The 23,436-nt window shown below is 35.0% G+C and overlaps 1 long non-coding RNA gene across 3 annotated transcripts in view; it reads left to right on the top strand.

Moving 5' to 3' along the window:
* The window catches only part of LOC104003352 (uncharacterized), an 81,311-nt gene extending 61,847 nt beyond the window's left edge, over positions 1-19,464 (top strand). Inside the window, exon 3 of one of the 3 annotated variants that reach the window (XR_675913.3) lies at positions 17,853-19,464. This is a non-coding gene — a long non-coding RNA (uncharacterized LOC104003352). The remainder of the gene's footprint in view (positions 1-17,852) is intronic. The other 2 variants (XR_001710415.2, XR_001710414.2) reach the window with 2 other exon arrangements.
* The last annotated feature ends 3,972 nt before the right edge of the window (positions 19,465-23,436 follow it).

Raw genomic sequence — 23,436 nt, forward strand, 5'->3', positions numbered from 1 at the left:
ATAAACTATGCACCCAACAGGGGACTGATATCCAGAATTAAACAATAAAAACAACAAAAACCAAATTACCACATTAAAAAGTGGGCAAAAGACATGAATAGACTTCTTTTTCGAAAGAAGACATACAAATGGCCAACAAGATTATAAAAAAACATGCGAAATGACTAATAATCAGAGAAATAAAAATTAAAACCACAGTGAGATATAATCTTAAAACAGTCAGAATGGCTATTATAAAAGAGTGGAAAAATAACAGATGTTGGGGAGAATACAGAGTAAAGAGTAAAGAGCATGCTTACACACTGTTGGTGGGAATGTAAATTACTACAATGTTTATGGAAAACAATAGAGATTTTTCAATTAATTAAAAATAGAGATACCATTCGATACAGCAATCCAACTACTGGATATATATCCAAAGAAAATAAATCATTATATCAAAAACATAACCTGCACTCACATGTTTATCATTGTCCTATTCACAATAGCAAAGATAGAATCAACATAAATGTCTATGATTGGGTAATTGAATAAAGAAAATCACACACACACACACACCATAAAATACTAAGCCACAAAAATGAAAGAAATCATGTATTTTTCAGCAACATGGATAGAACTGGAGACCATTATTTTAAGTGAAACAACTCAGAGGCAGAAAGTCAAATACTGCATGTTCTCATTTATAAGTGGTAGCTAAATAATGTGTACACATGTACACAGGCTTTGTGAAATAATCATCACAGGAGTCTTGGAATGGTAGGAGGGTGGGAGGAGGGTAAGGGATGAAAAACTACTTAATGGGTACAATGTACACTACTCAGATGATGCTTACCTTAAAAGCCTGGACTTTGCCACTATGTAATATATTCATATAATAAATCTGCGCCTGTATCCCTGAAATTTATACAAAAAAAAGACATACTACATAGCAGGGAACAAGAATAATTTTACTTGACTTCTAATCAGAAACAATGGAGGCCAGAATAAATTCAATGACATTTTTAGTGTTATGCCAGAATTCTATATCCAGCAAAAATTTTATTCAAGATAAAGGTAAAGATAATTTCAGGTAAGTAAAAATTGAGATAATTTATGCACTACCAGAAATGCTAAAGGGAGTTCTTCAGACTGAAGTTAAGTGACATCAGGTGCAAGCTTTATATTTGCAGAATAAGGACAATTGAAAATGGCAAATATGTGGGTAAATATAAAGGAATATCTTTTTTTCTCAATTGTTTTAAATAATGTATTATTTAAAGAAAAATATGAAATATTATTGTAAGATTTATAATGTTTATAACGTGTGTTGACATCATACTTATGACAACTATAGCACAAAGGCAAAGACAAATGTAAATATACTTTTATGAAATGCTTTTGTTTAATAAAAGTGGTGCAATTTAACTCTAAGAAAAATTGTTATGAATTATGAATGCATGTTAATCCACAGAGCAGCAATTAGAATAATGCAAAGAGGTATAGCTAAGAAGACAATAGATAAATAAAACAGAATACTAAAAAATTTGTTTGATCCAAAAGAGGAAAGCAGTGAGAAATAGAGGAACAAGTAAAGGATAGGACAAATAGAAAAAAATAGCAAAAGCTGGGTGTGGGGACTCGTGCCTGTAATCCCAACTACTCAGGAGGCTGAGACAGGAGGATCACTTGAGGCCAGGAATTTATGATCAGCCTAGAAAAATGGTAGACTTAAATCCAACAATGTATGTAATTATGTTTAACCTAAGTATATTGAACATGTCTGTGAAAAGGCAGTCATCGTATTTTACCAGAATAGATGAAAACAAGCAAAACCCAAGTATACTCTATTTTAGAAGACAAACATAAAAATATGTAGATATATTGAAAAAAGTATGGAGAAAGATATAGTATGCAAACTCTAATTCTACTAGAGTGGTTATACATTCCAGAACTTTCTATAGCATTTTTGGTAGTGTAGAAATTATTTGAATTTCCACCTACCTAAAAACGTTTTTCACGTTTATTTCTAAATCATTAGCAGACAAAGTAGACATAAAAACAATAAATATAACCATAGATGAGAAAATGATTTCATTATGATAAAGGTCTAATTCATCAGTAAGACATACCAATCTTAAATGCTCCTGCTCCTAATAACAGAACTTCAAAATAAATAAAGCAAAAACTAGGAGAAATCAAAAGAGAAACAGACAAACTCACAATTCTAATTGGGATTTTAGTCCTCTTCTTTTATCAATTGATTTAACAAGTAGACATAAAATAAGAATATATGACATCGATATCTAAGGACATTCTAACCAAAAACAGAACATACTGTCGTTTCAAGTGCTTATGGAATCGAGAGAGAACATGTGATGAATCATACAATGACTCAATAAACTTATAAAAATTAAAATAATGCCGACTTTCTCTGACCATAATGAAATTCAGTTAGTAATAAGACAAAAAAAAATAAAAAATTCTTAAACATTTAGAAATTAAACAACACACAGCTAAATAACTGACGGATTAAAGAAGAAACCATAAGGAACATCAGACAATATTGTAAGTTGAATAGAAATGAAGACAAAAAGTATTAAATCTTGTGAAATTCAGCTAAACCAGTACATAGAAATTATAGTTTGAATGCTTATAGTTAAGAAAACCAGTATATCAGCCATGGCCCATTCTTGAGACAGAAATCACATAGTAATTTCAACAATGAAAATTTAATATAATGAATTAATTGTAACAGGAGATTGCCTGTAGGTTCAGTGACATATGGAGCCACTAATGGCCAGATGGCAGTCTCATCTTCCAATTAAATGGACTATTGTTATGTTTTCTGGTAGAAGTATTTTCCCCAGGGGTGCTAAAACCAGCAGAGTTCAAGGTTGCTGAGACAGGCTAAAAAACTCTGTAAGTGAATTATTAGGTGTAGTAATAGGAATAAAAGAAATCCTTCCCACTTCCACCCTTTAACTCCTGACTCCTTGAATTTTAGCTATGATGGGGTGACAGTACTATATAACAGTATGATTCAAAACATACACTACATTCTATAAAACAGAACTCTATAATTTCAAGATATTTCCCAACTAGTGTTGTAACTAAGTCTTTAGTATGCCATTCATTTTTCAAGTACATAAGCTATTTTTGGACAATAAAGCATGTGGTAAGACAAGTTTATTCCATGGACATGAACCCATTGCTGTATCTCCTTTATTGTTAAATTAGTTCCTTGAGCAGATGCAATGCTATGGGAAATGCCATAAAGGTGTTTAAGGCATTCTGTGCACCCACAGATAGTGGTGCTGCCAGAAGGATTACAGGCAGGGAAAGCAAATCCATGTCTAGTATACAAGCCTATTCCAGCAAAGGCAAATTTCTTCCCCTTCCATTACAAAAGATGTTCAAATAATCAACCTGCTAGGAGGCCATTTTTCACAAGGCATGGTGTTATAGTTAGGGTTTACTATTTGTCTCCATTCTCAACAAATTATGTGCTCAACAGCAGTGTTAGCTGCATCAGCCTTGGTAAGGGGAAGCCCATATTGTTAAATCCATGTGTAGTCTCTGTCCCTGCTAACGTGGCCATTTTGTTTATCAGACCTTTGTATAAGCAAAGTGTCTGGGGAAAGAAGCTAACTGGCATCTATAGAACATGCCATTTTGCTCATGTGACCATTGTAAGCCTTCATTTTGCTTGGTGGGCCACAGTCACATTTTGGGTTTTGAGATATTAGCATCAATTCAGGGACAAGGTCAAGTTATTCTGAAATGTCTGAGTATTTTCTACTTCTCAATGGAGTATATGTATATACCTCTAGTATACAGCCACAGATCCTTTTGGGGGAAGTTTTGGTGGAAGATTTACAGTGTGTGCTTGCATCAGTGATACTTCCCCAAGAAGTCTTGAACTCCCTTTCAATTGAGGGCCATGGTTCTGTGAATTATGATAGGTCTAGAAACTGGTTGAAAGACCATGATGCTCTGCTGTATTAACTTAAGTCACATGATAGAATTAGTGTTAGCTCTGGTCTGACATACTCTCTGGTAAGTTGGTTCAAGGACCTACCCTGTGTCTACTTCTTCAGTTCCTGAATGTATAATTAGAATAGACATACATAGCAACTGGCAGAATACTCAAAGTGGTTCCCTGACCCATAGCATGAGGGCCATTATAATAGGAAGTATTAAGTAGAAGCCCCTAGAACTTCCTTTTCCTACCAACATAGTACATATGAAGCAATTCTGCATTACTATGGGAATTGCAGCGATTAATGGCATCTTAAAAGACCTAAAAGAAGCAAGGGTGGTTATACCCATCATGTCCCTCTTTAATCCTCACAGTTTGGTCTGTGAAAAAGTTAGATGTAAATTAGAGGAAGACTCTGGACTACTGTACACTTAATCAGCTTGTCACACTAATTGCAGTTGCTCCTCCAGATGTAGTATCTCTATTGGAGCAAATGAACACAGCACCTGGCAGTTGGTATGTAGCTATTGAAATAGTGACTATTTCTCCACGTTAACTTTAAGGAGAACCAGAAGCAGTTGCTTTTACCTGGCAGGACCAATAGTATACTTTCACAGTTTTGCCTTAGGGCTATGATAATTCTGCTGCCCTCCATCATAATATAGATCACAAAAATGTTGTTTGTCATAAAATTTCATAGAACATCACAATTAACTTATATTGATAAAGTTAAGCAAATTGGATCAGTCAAAGGGAAGGTAACACATACATTAGAGGCCTTAGTAATAAAGATGCATGAATAAGAGGGTAAGTTCTCATACTGTATAAGTTAGGGTCCAATTAGGAGAAAAAACACACAGTGATTTGAATAGGGAGTTTAATGTAATGAATTATTAAGTACAAGAGGGAACTTGAGTAATGAGGTATTTGATAATAATTAGCAAAAATAATTCTAAAGAATATAGGAATAGCAGATATAAGTAACAGTCACTACCCCTAGGGTCAAGATAGAGTAGTGTGAGAAAACAACTTTTCCATGGATTTTTTTAGCATTCTTACAAAAACCTCAGTCTTCAGAGACATGGAAATGTATACATTATAAGAATAGAGAATGTTTGCTTTCATTTCCTCTAGAAACATTTTGTTTTTTAGATACACTGAGTATTAAATCTGTAAACATTTGTTTCCCTAATGGTGGAGCTAATTGCTTCCATACTGTAAACCTTATCATCTCAAGAGCCAAATAGTAATTTTGGGTTAGGCACAAAAATTAAAGCATTATCTGCCTAGTTGTTTACATCCCAAACGGGGAGAACCCCAGGGCCATGAAGAAACATTTAGGTTGTAAAAGCCATAGACACTGGGTTTATCTTCCTCTTGGAGAAATTGATATACAAACCAAAGAGTTAGAGTAAAGACTTTTCCTATTCAGTTCCAAGGAGATTCAGAAGCGGAGGGATAAAAATGATTTTTCCCCTTTATAAATGGAGGACATTTATGTTTCTTCATCTCTTGCATAGAGAGTAATTCTGTCACTTGTGTATCAATTTTTTTTTTCTATTTGGGTCTTATAATGCAGGATTTTGGGTGTGGAGAGACTAATACTGCAATGTCATTTTGGCTATTGATTGTACATTGAACATGGTAAGAAATCAACTTTTATCAAGAAATCATCTTTTATCCAGAAACTTCATGTTTGCATTAAGGAAAATTTAATAAAGATAAACATTAAAAGCTGACATGCACCCAGAGGCAACCCTTCCTGCATCAGGGCTTATACCCAGACTTAATTAGACAGGGCACAGTCTGGCATAGTGGCTCATGTCTGTAATCTCAGCACTTTGGGAAGCACAAGTGGGTGGCTCTCTTGAGCCCAGGAGTTTGAGACGAGCCTGGGCAACATGGTGAAACCCTATCTTTACAAAGAATACAAAAACTAGCTAGGCATGGTGGCATGTGCCTGTCAGCTACTCAGGAGGCTGAGGTGGGAGGATCACTTAAAACCCAGGATGTCGAGGCTGCACTGAGTCTGTAATTGTGCCACTGCACTCCAGCCTGGATGACAGAGTGAGACCCTGTCTCAGCATTGATCCACTGTATGGCTGCGATGTTGCAATTAAGATGCTGCAATGTGCCATTCAGAGAGAACTTGATGGGATCTATACTTTTGAAATTTTGCCAAAAAAAAAATGCTCTCTAATGTACTGGGGACAGTTATTCAGAAGAATATGTCTTACTAGAGGCACTCCACCATGCAAAGAGGGATGTTGAGGGAAACTTGGTGCTATTAATTACTGTGTACTGCAAGAGATGGATGTTGGTGAAGCTGACCATGTTGCAGGAATTTGGTATTGGTGAAGTCAGCCTATACTAAAGAAACCTGCCAGGTGGATCACACTGGCAATATAACTGGAAATTATGAGGCAAAGCATGAGAAAATAGGAAGCTGCACAAAATAAGAGTTACAGAAATTTGCATAAGCATCCCTCGTGTCTGTAACAGAATAATACTAAACTATGTGTACACTGGGCCAGATACCATAAGGCTGGCAGAGAAGAATTATGGGAAGACATGGGCTAAACAGAGATTATTAAGTTTATACTTGGCTGGGGGATGTTGTAACCAGCTAGAGTAGAGATGCTTAACTGAATACTGTGGGCCCTCAACTGAGATCTCAATAAGGCCACACCTTAGTGGTAGGGCTACTCTAACACTGAAGTAATGGGTAATGCGAAATGCCATATCAAACTTAGGAAGAAAGTTCAATAAGGTCAAGCTTATTTACAAGTAACTCAAATACGTAACAGAACACAGTTCAATACTCTTTTAAAATACACAAGAAAAAAATGCAGCTCTCCACACATAAAATAAAAATCTCCAATATTCACTAAAAAACTGCTAGATATATGAAGAAGCAGAAGTACGTCACCTATAATCAGAAGAAAAGTCAGTTGGAAAAAAAAGAGACAGAAATGAAAAAGATGATGGGGTTAGCAGACAGGGATGCTAAAACAATTACAAATAGTACAAATTTGTTTAAGGTTAAGAGGAAATATGGATGTAATAAGGAGAGGAATGAGTGAGGTAAAAGAACCAAATGTAACTTCTAGAAATCAAAGAAAATATCTGCAATAAAAATTTCACTGGATAAGATTAGTAGCAGACTAGAACCTGCAGAAGAAAAGGACATTTAAATTGAAGACAAAGCAATAGAAATTATCAAAATAAGGAGCACACAGAGAGAAAATATTGGAAAACAATCAACTGTGCTTTAGTGATTTGTAGAAAAAACATCAAGCAGTTCTTAGACAGAAATCTGTAGTTTCTAAGGCTTATATTGGTAAACAAGAAATGTCCAAATTCAATGATTAAGCATTTTAAGAGGCTAAAAGAAAAATTGAAGCCAAATTGGATAGAATAAGATAACAGAGAGGAGAACTGAAATCAATGAAATGAAAAGCAAACAAAAATAAAGTCAAAAAGCCCAAAAGGTTTTTAAAAAGTACCCTAAAACTTAAAGTACAATAAATAAATAAATAAATAAACAAACAAACAAACAAACAAATAAATAAATGTGATAAACTTCTAGGTAGATGAGCCAAGAAAGAGAGGAAGACATAATTAATGAGGGACTCCAACTATAAATTCTGTAAATATAAGAAGATTAAAACAGGAATATCATGAAGAACTTGTGCCAATAAATTCCACCACTTTTAAGAAGTGAATGATTCTTCAAAAGTCACAGGTGATAAAATTTTACTCAAGAAAATATAAGAAATGGAAAATCTGAATGGCCATATATCTATTAAATTAATTAAATTAAATTAAATTTTCCCACAAAGAATGTGCCAGGCTCAATGACATCACTAGTAAATTCTATAAAAGATTTAAGGAAGAACATGTACTAATTCATCACAAACTTTCTGATTAAAAAGGAAGTGAAAATACTTTCCATTTAGTTTTATAAGGCCAGCTTTATTCTGATAGCAAAATCAGACAAAGTCTTCATGCGCAACATAAAAAAAGAAAAACTAAAGAAAAACCTCCCTCATAAATACAGATGCAAAGCTCTTTAACAAAATGCTAGTAAATAAAACCCAACAATAATTAAAATGGGTCATATAAACAAGTAAAATTTACCCCAGGAATAAAAGGTTGGTTTAACATTTAAAAATCAGTTAATACAATTTGCTGTATATAGGAAAAGTCATGTGATTAACTGAAAATTGATTCAGGAAAAAAAATTGGCAAAATTTAGCCTTCATTCACGAAAAAACTTCTGGCAACCTAGAAATAGGAAAGAATCTTCTCAGCTGCCAGCTATTATCATAAGCATAATGATTGATTTGTTTTAGATTTGTACAATTTGTTGTCCTTTAAAATAAGCCATAATTATACTTAATGGTGAACTCCAGGGTTTTGACATAGGTAGAAATAAAATGAATTACAAACAGCACAAAGAAGAGGAATGAGTAAACGGCATCAAACTGTTTAATTTTCTTGTATTATGTTTAAATGATATAATGTGAATTAAGGATAGACTTTGGAAACTTAAATGTCAATAATATAAATCACAGATCAATGATGAAGAAAAATAGGGAGGAGGAAGAGGGGATGGAGGGGCTGAAAAAGCCAATCTAACAGGTACAATATAACACTAAAAATACATGATTAATGCAAAACAAAGCAGGAAAGGAGGACTACAGGAAAAACAAATAAATAAAATAGAAAATAAATAGCCATACGGGAGACTTAAACCCAACCATATTAGCAACATATTAGCAATTCAACCTAGTAGACTCAACATCTCAATTAGAAGTCAAAGTTTACTGAGAATGATGGTTTCCAATTTCATCCATGTCCCTACAAAGGACATGAACTCATCATTTTTTATGGCTGCAGCACACCAGCATGGCACATGTATACATATGTAACTAACCTGCACAATGTGCACATGAACCCTAAAACTTAAAGTATAATAAATAAAAAAAAAGAAGTCAAAGTTTGCCAAACTGAATTTAAAAAGCAGTACCTCTTACATGATGTTTGTATGAAGTGCACTTTAATTATAAATACCAAATAGATAAAAGTAAATGGATGGAAAATGTATGCCATGCAAAACAGTAAGCATCATAGGTTTCATATGATATGTCAGACAAAGTAGACTCCAGAATAAAGAACATTATCATGGATAAATAGGAGTAGTATGACAAGAATATTATCATAAATATTATCATTCCAAAATGATAAAAGACATCAAGAATGAAGAAGACATAACAATATAACATATCTATGCACTTAATACCAGAGTTTCAAAATAAATAAAACAGAAAAAAAAAAAAAAAACAGAAACTGATAAAACTGAAAGGAAAAATTGACAATCTCACAATTATATTGTGCTATATTGATAGTTTAATACTTCTCCCTCAATAATTGTAACAAGTAGACATAAAATCAATAAAATTAAAGAAAAAAATAAAAAGAATTGAAGAAAAAGGAAGAAAATGTTGACGAATAAAAAAAGGATACCTACAGTTTTAGCTAACTTGAGCTCTTTGTTGTTTATAAAGCACTTCATTTTAAAGTGGCAGAATACACTTTCCTTTCAAGTGTTCATGGGACAATCATGAAGAGAAACCATTTGCTGGAATTTAAAATAAGTCTAAATCCTTTAAAATACATTAAAAAGGAGTATAATAATACAGAGTATCTTCTACTATAACATAAATATATGTACAAAATACCTGAGTGTTTAAAAATTAAACACCACACTTTAAAATAACCCATGAGTAAGAGAAGAAATCAAAAGAAAGTTTAGAGAGTATTTTAAATTAAATGAAAATTTAAAAAATTGTCATGATGCTGTTAAAGTAGAGCTTAGGGAGAAATCATAGCACTGCATTTTTATATAAGATTAGAGGAATGGGATAAAATCAGTGATCTATCTTTCTATCTTAAAAAGCTAGATGGAGAAAAACAAACTCAATGTAAGAGCCATCCAAGTTTTGCATATATCAATAGTTCATTCATTTATATTGCTGATCAATATTCCATAGTATTAACGTGTTTTTTGCCTATTTTCAATTAGATTGTTTGCTTTCTTACTGTTGAATTTTGAGAGTTATAAAATATTTTTCTAGGAATCTACTGCGATTGACCTCCAAACTTTTACTACAATTCCAAATTCTCATGACAATAGTGGAAGGAATTCTGATGTATTGAGAAGAGGAGGAAACAATAATCTCTAAGAACCACTGTGACTTTAGTCACAGGATTACAATAATAATGATAGATACATATTTTTTATTTTTAAATGTAAAAAATTTTTATTGGAAAATAAACAAAATGTGGTTGCACTGAGGAGATATCTTTTTCCCTAAGAAATATGCTGCGTACCTATCAAATGTAAATTGTGCTAGGTAGACACTGATAAATCTTTATTGGTTTAGGTAGACACTGATAAACCTTTATTGTTTTATAATAGCAAGGTTTTAAACTTGAGAATAGAAAGGAACCGGGTTAAACTTAAATGATTAAAGTTAAGATTATAGAGAATAATATTTCCAGAATCAGCAGTTGAGTGATTTTTTTTCCCTAAATGACACTGACTCCATAGCATTATCTATCAGCATTTTCCACATCCTCTTCAGACTGCATCACGTGAAACAGGAATTATTTGTGAAGGTGTTTGTCCTTAGCTCCAGAATTTGTGCAGCAATAGGGACACTTTTTTTTCCAGAGGATACTAGGCCAGAGAGAGAGGGTTACACTGTGGGGTTTTGGGTTCTGAGTGGAAAGGCTCCTTAGATCTCTATAAAAGAGAAGGTGATGCAATCTGCTGAAAGTGAGGGTGATGAATAAGGTTGGGCCTGTGCAATGCTTATACTGAATATTCAAAAAGCACAAGGAACGAAGGAAGGAAGGGAGGGAGGGAGGGAGGAAGATGGAGCACATTGTCATTGTTCTGGGAACTACTGATCTAATCAATGTGAGAGAAGTCAACATACATACTCTAAGGATTTGTCCTTCAGACCACAAGGCCAGAGTTAATGGAGACCTTACCATGGCTAAAGAGAACTTGGCAGTGATCATTGGAAGGATAAGTAGAGCTGTCCTTTGAGAATGAAACAAAGATCTCCAAACTTGGGCTCCTGGGGCATGAAGATTTTGGCTATATACATCTTTTCTCTACTTTGGCTGTTCATTGACATGAATACTTTCAAATGCTTCTGGATCTTCTCATTACTGGAATCTGGGCCACAAAGGTTGGGAGGCAAACAGTAGCTGGTAGTTTTAATAATTAACTATCACTGATTTCTCAGCCAAAGGTCATTCTCTTTCTACCTTTCTGAAGCTCAGACTCAAGACACATAGATATGTGAAGAAGTGAAAAATCCAAATTATTGATTCTCTTCAACACCCTCCACCTCCTACCCTATGTAGGTAAACTGTAAATGGTCTGAGCTCTGTGGCAGAAGCTCCCCTAACTAGTGAGACACTTAGCACTTTGTGAGGGTGTTGTGTAGCCTGCTCACACTTGCTGCTGGCATTGGACTTTGCTCAGACAAATAGGAGAGGTAGTGGGGTGGGCTGGAGGGCATGTGGGAAAAGTGGGAAAAAAAACTGCTAATAAAAGGGTTCAATCTGCTTTTTTCTTACCTAACATTTTGTTGGGTAAATATTTTTCTTCTTTTCTTTTTCTTGGGCATACATAAGAATAAGTTCTTGTTTCTTAGAGAATCTACTACTTACTATGTGAGCTTGGTTCTACAGCTAGAGAAACTTCTGCAGACATTTACTTTGTTCTTGAGGCTTCTTTAGCTTCACCCTTACCTGCAGGCTCCATTTCTTTAAAACCTAGTACAAAGACAGTGAATTAGTTCTAGTTAAGTTGAGAATTAAAGAATACAGTTTGTACAGTGGGGTTAAAATGTTGCTCTCCAAATCATTGAATATTTAACAACCCTAGCGCTCACTGCTACTAGCTTTAGGAGTCCTCCTGAGGCATTGCTGGACCCTGGGTCAATAGAAAGGCATGGTGAGGCAAGGTCTATAGCAGGGATATTTTGTGGGCTCATTCCAAGACAGTCCTGGGACACGAGTAGGATTTCTATGGAAATGGGTTCCACAAGGACCAGTTCTTTGTGGAAGTAATCTGGCTATCAGAGATTCTTTTGCGTGTGTGTGTATAAGTGAGGTACATCTGCCATCCTGATATTCTAGAGCAATGGAAAAGAGTTCACTTCTGAACTCTAGAGTAAAATGTTTTTTATCACCAAGCGCCATCTAAGAACTCAGAAATAAATATGATTGGCATTTGAATTGGATCATTATTAGCTTACTTTCCTTATGTTTCTGCTACTACTTTTGCATTGCTTATGCTTCAAGTTGCCTGCAAAATTTAATTTTTAAATGCTTTGTTAAGCTTGTAAAATGATTTTTTTTCCTAAACAGAGGGCTTTGTGTATAGTTATTAAGATCTTCATTAATCAGTTCTTTATTACCCTGAGCAGCAGAGAATTAAAGTGTAACTGAAAATATATTTTGAACAGCCAGAATGATGTGACTAAATAAATCTATGCTCTAAAATGTATTGGCAGCATTTTTTTCTGGGATTAGTTTGCTAAGAGTTTCATTATGAATGGATGCCGAGTTTCATGAAAGTCTTTTTCCACATAGATTGAGATGATGACGTGCTTTTCTTGTTTTGTAGTTGTGGTGAAATAAATGTATTGATTTAAAAATGTTAACCCCAGCTTTAATCCTTGGAGTAAATCCAACACAATTGTGATGAATAACCAGGTTTAAATACTACTACTGTCCTTGTCAGATTTTGCTATCAGGCTATGCTTTTACTAAATAAATTGGGAAAAGTTCCCTCATTTTTATTCTCTGGAGCAATTTTTGTAAGATTGGTGCTTAACAGCGATCATCTGATCTGATCCAGGTGTTGTCTTTATACAAAGATTTAAAAGTATAAATTCAATTTCTTTAATGTTTATTTAGATTCTCAGTTTTTTTGTGTTTGATTTTATGAGTTATATTTTTAGGTTTATTTTATCTAAAACTTTTCAAATATTTGATATAAAATTATCTGTAATATCTTCTTATGATTTCACATGCCCATAGGTTCATGATATTTGTTTTTTGTGCTTGCTTTATTTCTTGATCTGTCTAGGTAGGGGAATATTAACTTCATTGGTTTCTCCAAATTACAAACTTTTTGCTTTATTGATCTTCTCTAGTTTATTCTTTTCTATTTGACAAATTCTTGCCTTAATTTATTGAATTATAGATCCTTAGTTTGATTTAAGTTACAAATGCTTAATTGATTGATTTTTATCTTCTTTTCTAAGCTGTGCATTTAAAGCTGTATACTGCTCTATAATCACTGCTGTAGCAATATTTGACAAGTTTTTACATGGCTTATCTTTATTATCATCCAGATAAATTATTTTTTAATGTCCACTGAGATTTATTTCTCACCTGCTGTTTGTTAAAAATATATTTAAAATTTTAAAAATAATTTTTTAACAGATTTGGGTTTCTGGCTTAATTATAAGTCAGGAAATATACACTACATGATTTTAATTCTTTGAAATTTTTTGAGAATTGCTTTATGACCTAGCATATAGTCAAGTTTAAAAAATGTTTTGTATGCACTTGAAAAGAGTGTGTATTCAACAGTTGGTGAGTAGTGACATCTGTATCTATATACATGTATATATAAATTCAATCAAGTTTGTTAATGAGTTGTTTAAACTTTTTGTCTCCATACAATTTTTCATTTAACTATTCTATCAGCTTCTGATAATTGTGTCAAATACTTCCACTATAATTTCATGTCCCAGGTGTGGCATGAAAGCAGCAGAGAGAACTACTGGATCTGAAAATGAAGCTGATAAAGATAATGGACATCTTTCAGTTGATTACCTGTGTGGACAGATGACCCAATTCCTATAGGGCCACTCCTATAGGAGTGTTGTGCTGTTGAATATTCACAAGACTCTGAAAAACTGGTACAACTTAGGGAACAGAAGGGGAATCCCTAGTAAAGTGAGGCTATATTTTTTCAAAGCTCAATGGGATAGAGGCTCAAAAAAAAAAAGAATAGATCAGGTTTGGAGAAGGGGGGTGAAGAAGATGGTTGAGTAGAATCTTTGAGCAATTGTCCTCCTTTAGTAAAATCATCTGAACAACTATTCACACAAGAAAGCACCTTTGTAAGAACTAGAACATCAGGCGCTGATGCATGTTCACCTGCATCAAGAACATTCAGGGAAATATAACCTCAACAAATGTTCTAAAGAAGTCACCAGTGACATCCTAAAGTGAAGACAATGTGACAATGTGTGATCTCTCAGAAAGTGAATTCAAAATCGTTGTTTTGAGGAAGCTCAATAAACTTTAAGAAAACAGGAAAACAATTTAGAAATTTATTAGATAAATTTAAAAATCTCTTGATTGAAGCAATAATTTAAAAAAACACCCAGATATCCTGGAGCTGAAAAATACAGTTGGCAAACTAAAAAATGCATCAGAGTATCCCAACAACAGAATTTATCAAGCAGAAAAAAGAGTTCAAAGACGGGCTATTTGAAAGCACACAATCAGAGGAGAAGAAAGGAAAAAATGAAAAATGCTTGTGAGATCTAAAAAATAGCCTCAAAAATAATCTAAGCGTCATTGGCCTTAAAAAGGGAGTGGAGAAAGAGATAGTGGTAGAATGTTCAATCAAAGAGATAATAATGGAGAAACTCCAAGCCTAGAGAAACATATGGAGATCCAAGCACAAGAATGTCAAAGATCACCAGGCAGCTTAAACTCAAAAACGATACTCCAAGGCATATAACATTCGAACTCTCAAAAGGTCAAGGACAAAGAGAGGGTCCTAAAAGCAGCAAGAGAAAAGAAACAAGAGACTCAAGCACCTCAATTGCAAAAATAATCCCAAATAATCTGATTTAAAAGGGGGAGGAAGACCTGAATATACATTTATCAAAAGAAAACATGCAAGTGACCAAAATATATATTTTAAAATGCTCAATATCACTAATCATCAGGAAAATGCAATCAAAACTGCAATGAAATGACCAGTTAAAATGATATAGCCAGTTAAAATGGCTATTATCAAAAAGACTGAAAATAATGATACCAGTGAGGATGTGCAGAAAATGGAATGTTCATACACTGTTGGTAGAAAAGTAAATTAGTACTGCAAGTATGAAAAGCAATATAGAAGTTCCTCATAAAACTAAAAATAGAAACTACCATATGATCTAGCAATTTTGCTGCTGAGTATATACTTAAAAAAAGGAAATCAGTATATTGAAAAAATATCTGCACTTCCATGTTTATTGCAGCACTATTCACAATACTCAAGATATGGAATTAACCTACATGTTCATCTATGGATGAATGGATAAAGAAAATGTAGGATATATACATAATGGACTACAGTTTAGCCATAAAAATGAAATCCTGTCATTTGTGACAACATGGATGAATCTGGAAGATATTATGTTAGAGGAAGTAAGCCAGGCACAGAAAGACAAATATCACATGTTCTCACTCATACGTGGGAACTAAAAATATATATCATGGAGATAGTAAGTAGAATGGTGATTATCAGCGGCTGGAAAGGCCTGGAGAGAGGGGAGAATGAAGAGAGATTGGTGAATGGATACAAAAATACCATTAGAAGGAATAAATTTTAGTGTTTGTTAACCCATCAGGGTGACAAGAATTTATTGTATATTTTTAAATAGCTAGCAAAGAAACTTCAAATGTTCCCAACACAAAGAAATGATAAAGGTTTGTGGTAATAAATATCCCAATTACCCTAATTTGACCATTACACATAGTAGTTATCAAAATATCACATGTACCCCCATAAATATGTATTACTATGTGTATCAATAAAAAAGGAAAAATATAGGCCAAAATACAGAAAAAGTAAATTTTAGGCCAGGCGCGGTGGCTCACACCTGTAATCCCAGCACTTTGGGAGTCCAGGATGGGTGGATCACAAGGTCAGGGGTTCGAGACCAGCCTGACCAACATGGTAAAACCCCATCTCTACTAAAGATACAAAAATTAGCTGGGTGTGGTGGTGGGTACCTGTAATCCCAGCTACTCAGGAGGCTGAGGCAGGAGAATTGCTTGAACCCGGGAGGCGGAGGTTGCAGTGAGCTGAGATCGAGCCACTGCACTCCAGCCTGGGCGACAGAGTGAGACTCTGTCTCAAAAAAGAGAAGAAAAAGTAAATTTTATTGTATCCGTATATTCATAGACTGAGGTTTATATCTGCTACCCAACTATATAAAAAATAAAGTTATCCATTTTTAGGGGCTTAATTTTTAGTTAAAGTACACAAGATTGCACAACAGAAGAAAAATAAGTGTGCAAATAAATGTATGTTAAGTATTGAATAAGTGAGACAAATTGTAAAAATCAATTAAAGCAAGCAATACCTAATAAAATAAAAATATTATTATGTTTGTACTGCCCACACGTTCTTTGTTTGACATCATGGGAATCTGAAGAATTGCAAGACATAGTTTCATCTTCAAAATGGCACATGTATACCTGTGTATCAAACCTGCACGTTGTGCACATGTACCCTAGAACTAAAGTATAATAAAAAAAGTTTACATCCTATGGGTTAAAAGCCTGTAAAAATGTGTCCTTCGAGCCCAGAATGATCATGTCAGCTTCTTTTCCCTGTCTTTCACCTTTAACACGTAACAGAATAAACTTCTCCTGGAAGCTGCTTGCTCTCTGCTACTCTCCTCTAGCCCAATGGATAGCACAAAGACTTGTATTTGTCAAATTTCCACTATTTTTCCCTAGCTTGAGGGGGAAAAAAAAGAAATAAAGGGCTATATGGTAAATTTGAAAAATAATGATAAACCTATTTAAATAAAACACTAAATTAAAGAAATGTCCCTACAATGATGCCTTGGTAGTTTGGTGATATAAAATATTGTTAATTTAATAAAGCAGTAATAATGACAGATTTTTTAAAAGTTACTTGGCAAAATTTTAAAAATGGGAAATTTTACTGATCAATGAAATTTTAAAGTTACTTTTCACTGCTCGAGAATCTCTTTTAGGGGTAGAGCATTTGGCCCTTATAGGCTTAATTCTGTATGTGGATGTGGTTGATCTGCTTGAATGCTTGTTCTGAGGGTCTCCAACAAGGAAGAATTAACTTTCTATCCCAGAAAGGGAGGTCTTCCCTGGGAGTTGAAGTAGTACTGTCCTTGGAGAGGTGTGGGCAGGAGATAGAAATAGAGAATTTCTATAAAAAGACATTCCTCTTAACTGCACGAAGTTGGCTGCATTATTGGAGAAATAATTCTATCCATTAGTGATATTTTGGAAAGAATAATGTCAGCCTGGACATTCCAGCTCCTATTTCATTTTTTAATACTAGGTTTTATTTGATAAAAGCCCCTTCAGAGCCTAAAATGACTGAACAGAGGAGTCAGATAGCTCGAATTTGTAAAATGTAAGAAAGAACTAAAGGGTGAAACTGCCTGTGGTGAGCAATGGGATTTTTAAGATACGGGATGAAATTGTCTTTGAATACGTGGCTGCATGCAAGGGAGGGGGAAGAAGCCAGAGAATAGGATAGTGGTCTTAGATTTCATTCTTTTTTTTCTAATTCACTGCAATTCTTTTCTAACGTTTGTCTGATTTGGAGAGAAGGAACATTATGCCTCATATGTCAGTGCATGGTGTTTGTCTTGCTGAAGGCTGAGAATATGGAGTGGACTGAGAAGAAACTGTTCTTATTGACATAATTTTATCCTAGAAATGATGTAAGAGCAGCATTGATCTCTTTAGATGAACTAGGACCTGACTTTGCATTGTCTTTGTTTTTCAGCAGCACAGAGAGTTCAGAAACTAGGAAGTATGGAGAAGGCCCCAGCTACTAACATCATTAGGAATAAAGTTTTTGCTTTCTTTCATAGCTGGAAATCTCGCTCCTCTGGCTCAGAAAAATAAAGGGCTCTACCTCTCTTGAGAACCCTCAGCACCTAGGACAAGGAGAAACTTAGTGCTTCCAGTGGAGGGGGCTGGTGACATGAAGTCTACAAAGTTCCCAAGAGAGGACAAAACCTGAGAGCATCAGCATGTCTCATGCAAACTTCCTCTGCCCCTGGAAAAAACTCTGGGGGATCCAGGCAGGAGAAGAGATAAGCTGTGGCCCACATGGCTCCCTGGAGAGAAAGACAGCTCTGCTCTGGTTTACTGGGCTAACTGGAAGACAGCATTCCCAGAAAGGCTATTATGGAGCAGAATTGTAGCAACGGTGTTCTTTCCCCCAGCTAGTGGAGCTGAGCTTATAATGCAGCTCAGCCTTCAGCACATGCAGAGATCCACCAACAGAAAAAGAAGGGCCCTTCTAATGTTTGTACAGTCCATAAATCAGTTCTCTGGTGGAGACAGCCTCACCCTTGTTCTTTTGGTGGTCTTTTCTTTTTTACCCGGTACCTTAACCAGGAACTGACTTGTCTTTGCTCACTTACCTTAACTTCAAATATTATCTTATATGTTCTTCCTGTGGTGGAAGATTGATTTTTTTCCATCATTCTCTTCTCTAATACCTCTTCTTCATTATTTTCTATTGAATGCCAGCTCCTTTCCCTCTTCTCAAGAAGAGGGAAAAGACACATGTCATAACCATTTTCCCTATTGAAGGAAGCTGGCAGTTTTATAACATAACTCTCATTACATTCCTAAGACAGAGACTGGGATGGGTGTAGTGCAGTGGTCTTCAAACTTATTTTTTAAACATTCACAATTTTCTTTACAATTTTTTGAATTCATCTCTTAGTTACAAATTCATTTATTTGTAAGTTATACATAGTTGATTATACTAATCTGTGCATGTAAAAACACAAAAATAAAACATTTAAATAGTTGAGTTAAATTTGAAATATATAATATTAATTTTTTATCAATTTTAGCTAGTCTCTTACATCACTATATATCATCAAGGCAAAGTTCATCATTAATAATAATGGAAGTAAATGTGTAATTGTTTCAGCTCACAGTGTAGCCAATAAAGAGATTGTTCTAGCAGGAAAAGTAATAGGACTTCCACTTTTTGGTTGTTTGCTTGTGCTTGCTTTATGAAGAGTCTCTTTAATTTGCAATTTCTCACAGGAATCTTTTTAAGCCCCTCATTCCTTTTATGATGCTTAATGTAATAAAAACTAGATAAGATCATCTGTAAACTTATGTAGACAGATACATGTACATTATTTTTGTCTTAATATTCAATATGCTGAAAGTGCATAATGTGTGAGGTTCCCTACTGTTAATGGCCCTGGGCCATAGATTCACACTCAGGAAAGCATGTGTACTGTATGTGAAATGAATCCATCTCAAATAGGCTCTGAGTGTATCATTGCCAATATGCACATTACATATCTGTAAACCTTATTTTTATTATGTTATAGATACAAATAAATAAAATGTTAAGTATTTTCTTCCCAGTCCAATGAATCATTTTGCACATTCATCAATGTGTGGACAGCCTATATTAAGAACCATCACTGGTTTAGTGAATGTGTAAGAGACTCTTCGTGATCCACCAATATCTCACTTGGAAACCCTAAAAACAACAGATGCCATATGATCACATTATATCCAATAGGTCAATGTAAATGGAAGAGATGTGGATCTACTAGGTTGTACACTTCAAGGGAAGAGGCTTGTTTTTTGTTTTAGCCCTTTGTGTTTACTGAGAAATTCTTAGGATGGATAGAGGTAAAGCCTTCACAAAAGGCCTTGTGATGAAATCCTCACATTGAGAATTTCTAGGGAAGGAAATAGAAGGGAGTGACATCAGCAGGATGGCTGGTTAGTGCTGCCTAATGCTTGTCTCTGCACAAAAAAGGACCAAAACAATAAACAATCACATTTCAACGACAGTATCTGAAGGGGAGTGCTTGAGTAAAACAGGGGAATGACAGAGACCCTGTGAGGCATGGAGATTTGAGATGGCTGCACTAAAAAGGCAACAAAATACCCTGTCTTTGTCACCCCATCTCCCCAATTAGGATCAGCTTAGAATCAGGATGGACTCTTCCTACTGGGAAAAAGTGAATGGGAGACCCCCAAGTGCTCCAATTAAAGCCATGGACACTTGCTGCAGTCTTTGCTGCTGGAGAACTCTGCAGTCTGCAAAGACCCCCAGATCAGTCAAGGAAACTGCCTGGAGTTCACATGGCCATATTACCTCAAAGAAGCAGCCCACATTATGCTCCCTCCTCCATGATCTAAGCTGCTACCCTAAAGTGCCATCTTAAGACTGAAGTCACTTCTCCAGTACATCATGTTCCAGGGCCAGTAGCAACTGCATCTCCCCATCCCCAAGGTTCCACCACCACTACACCATGCCCATACATGGTAGTGCACTATTCCTAGTCAAGTAGCCATAGCCCCATACCCCTTAAGAATAAAGTGCCTAGGAGGCACTTCATCTTTTCCATCCCAGTGACTGTAGCATGCCAACCTCATTTACTTGCAGTGTAGGCCCAGCAGTACAGCTGTAACTGTGGAACCCAGGCCCAGTTGATGCCCCACTGTCCAAAGAACAGATAGTCATGCCTAGGAAAGAGGCATTGCCTGACTCTGGTGAAGCAGCCTCATGTCCCTTTCCCCAGTAAATAGGATATGCCCAACCCTGGTCCAGCTGACCTCAAGCACTGATAAAACAGACTGCTGTTTTTGCCTCCAGTAGGGAGGCTGGGAGTGACCCCAGCAGAGCAGCCTCTATGCACCCATGCAGAATGGCCTGGTACCCCCCAACCCACTAGTGGGGTGGCTACACCCAATCTAGTGGAACAGCTGCACAAACTCCTGCAGCCTAGGCTTCTAAGGTATTTGAAGGCATGCTGACATTGACTACAGTTAAAGGAACTGCATGGAGACTATACTTCTGAGCCCACATGGAGCCAAAGCCAATGCACCCTATTCAAACAATACCCTAGGACACATCTGCAGGCAAAAATCTTTCCCTGTGTTAGCCATTGTATAAAATTGAAAGAAGTGACCATTCCACAAGATGCACAGATATCAACATAGGGACACAAAAAATACAAAAAAGCAAAGAAACATGACATCACCAAGGGAATAGAAATCTGCAGTAACTGACCTCAAGCAATGGAAATTTACAAATTACCTGAAAAAAATGCAAAATAATGATCTTAAGAAAACTCAGGAAGATGTAAGAGAATACAGATAGAAAATATAATAAAATCAAGAAAATAAATCATGATTTGATGGAGAAGCTCAACAAAGAGATAGATATCATTAAAAAATACTTAGAAATCTTGGAGTTGAGGTCTTCAGTAAATGAAATAAAAATACCCTTAAAAGCTTCAACAGCAGTCTAAGATCAAGCAGAATAAAGAATTTTTGAACTTGAAGACCAGTCTCTTGAATAACCCAGTCAGGGAAAAAAAAGAAAAAAGAATGAAAAATAGCAAAAAAAATCCGATGAGGCCTTTTGGACACCAACCGTTAAATGAACAAATGTTTGCATTATGTGATTTTCATAGGAAGAAGAGATGGAGAAAGGCATAGAAAACTTATCAAATGAAATAATAGCTGAAAATGTCTCATGTTTTGGGAGAGATATGAATATGCAGATCCATGTAGCTTAAAGGATCCTAATTAGATTCAACTCAAAGAGATCCTCTCCAAGGTACATTATAATTAAACTATCAAAAGTCAAAGACAAAAAGAATTCTAAACACATCAAGTCAATATGTAAGGGAACCACCATTAGACTATAAGCAGATTTTTCAGAAGAAACCTTGCAGGCCAGGAGAGAATAGGATCATGAATAGGATGACCTACTCAAAGTGCTAAAAGAAAAAAATCATCATCTAAAAATACTATACTCAGCAAAGCTATCTTTCAAAAATGAAGACAAAAAATTCCAGACAAGTAAAAGCTATGGAAATGTTTCACTGCTTGTATTAGTCTGTTCTCATGCTGCTGATAAAGACGTTACCTGAGACTGGGAAATTTCCAAAAGAAAGATGTTCAATGGACTTACAGTTCCACGTGTCTGGAGAGGCCTCACAATCACGGTGGAAGGCAAGGAGGAGCAACTCACATCTTACATGGATGGCAGCAGGCAAAGAGAGTGAGCTTGTGCAGGGAAACTCCCCCTTATAGTACCATCAGATCTTGTGAGACATATTCACTATCATGAATAAGTGATACTGCTGAAAAACCTGTCCCCATGATTCAATTACATCCCACTGGGTCCCTCCCATGACACATGGGAATTTAAGATGATATTTGGGTGGGGACACAGGCAAACCATATTACTGCTATACTGACCTTACAACAAATGATTAAGGGAATGCTTTAAATGGAAGTGAAAGGACTTTAATTATTACCATTAAATCACAGAATATAAAACTCACTGAGAGAAAAGCTCATAATCAAATTCAGAATACTGCATTACTGTGATAGTGGTATGTAAATCTTTCAAATGTCTAGTATGAAGGTTAAAAATCATCTACAATTACCAAAACTAAATACACTGTTAAGAAATACACAACATAGAAAGATTTTAATTAAGGCAACAAAATGAAAAATTGTGGGGAAGAGGGTAAAAGTCTAGAATATTTGTATGTGACCAAAGCTAAGTTGTTATCAACTTATAATGGTATTTTATAGCTGTAATGTTTTATGTAAACCCAGAGTAATTTAAAAAATTACAGCAGATACACATATGAAAAACAGAAAGGAAACAAAACTTATCACTAAAGATATCACTAAACCACAAAGGTAAACAACAAGAGAGGGAGAAGAACAAAAGATCTATAAAATAACCAGAAAATAACTAGCAGAATGACAGTAGTAAGTTCTTACCTATCAGTAATAATCTTGAATGTAAATTGATTAAGTTATCCAATTAAATGATATAGAGTGAGTAAATTGATAAAAAAGAAAAAAAGACCCATTTAGATGCTGCCTGCAAATGAGTCATTTTACCTGTGGGACACACATACACTGAAAGTAAAGGGATGAAAAAGGATATTCTATGGAAATGGGATAAGTGATATTTCATGCAAATGAAAGCCAAAAGAGACCAAAAATAGCTATACTTAGATAAACTAGACATTAAGTGAAAAAAGTAAAAAGATGCAAAGATGGTAATAAAGGTGTCAATTCAACTAGGGGACATAACAACTATAAATTTATATGCATCTGACACTTGGATACTCAAATATATAATGCACATGTTATAAATCTAATTAGAGAGATAAACTGTAACATTTAATAATAGAAGGGGACTTAAGCACCCCATGCTTAGCAATGGACAGATCATTTAGAAAGAAAATCAGTAAAGAAACATTGGATTTCAAATGGACTCTATATAAAATGAATCTAAGAAACTTTTACAGAATATTCCACCCAACAGCTATAAAATCTAG

This window comes from Pan troglodytes, chromosome 1, assembly GCF_028858775.2.
Source record: "Pan troglodytes isolate AG18354 chromosome 1, NHGRI_mPanTro3-v2.0_pri, whole genome shotgun sequence".
In the NCBI taxonomy this organism is placed as follows: domain Eukaryota; kingdom Metazoa; phylum Chordata; class Mammalia; order Primates; family Hominidae; genus Pan; species Pan troglodytes.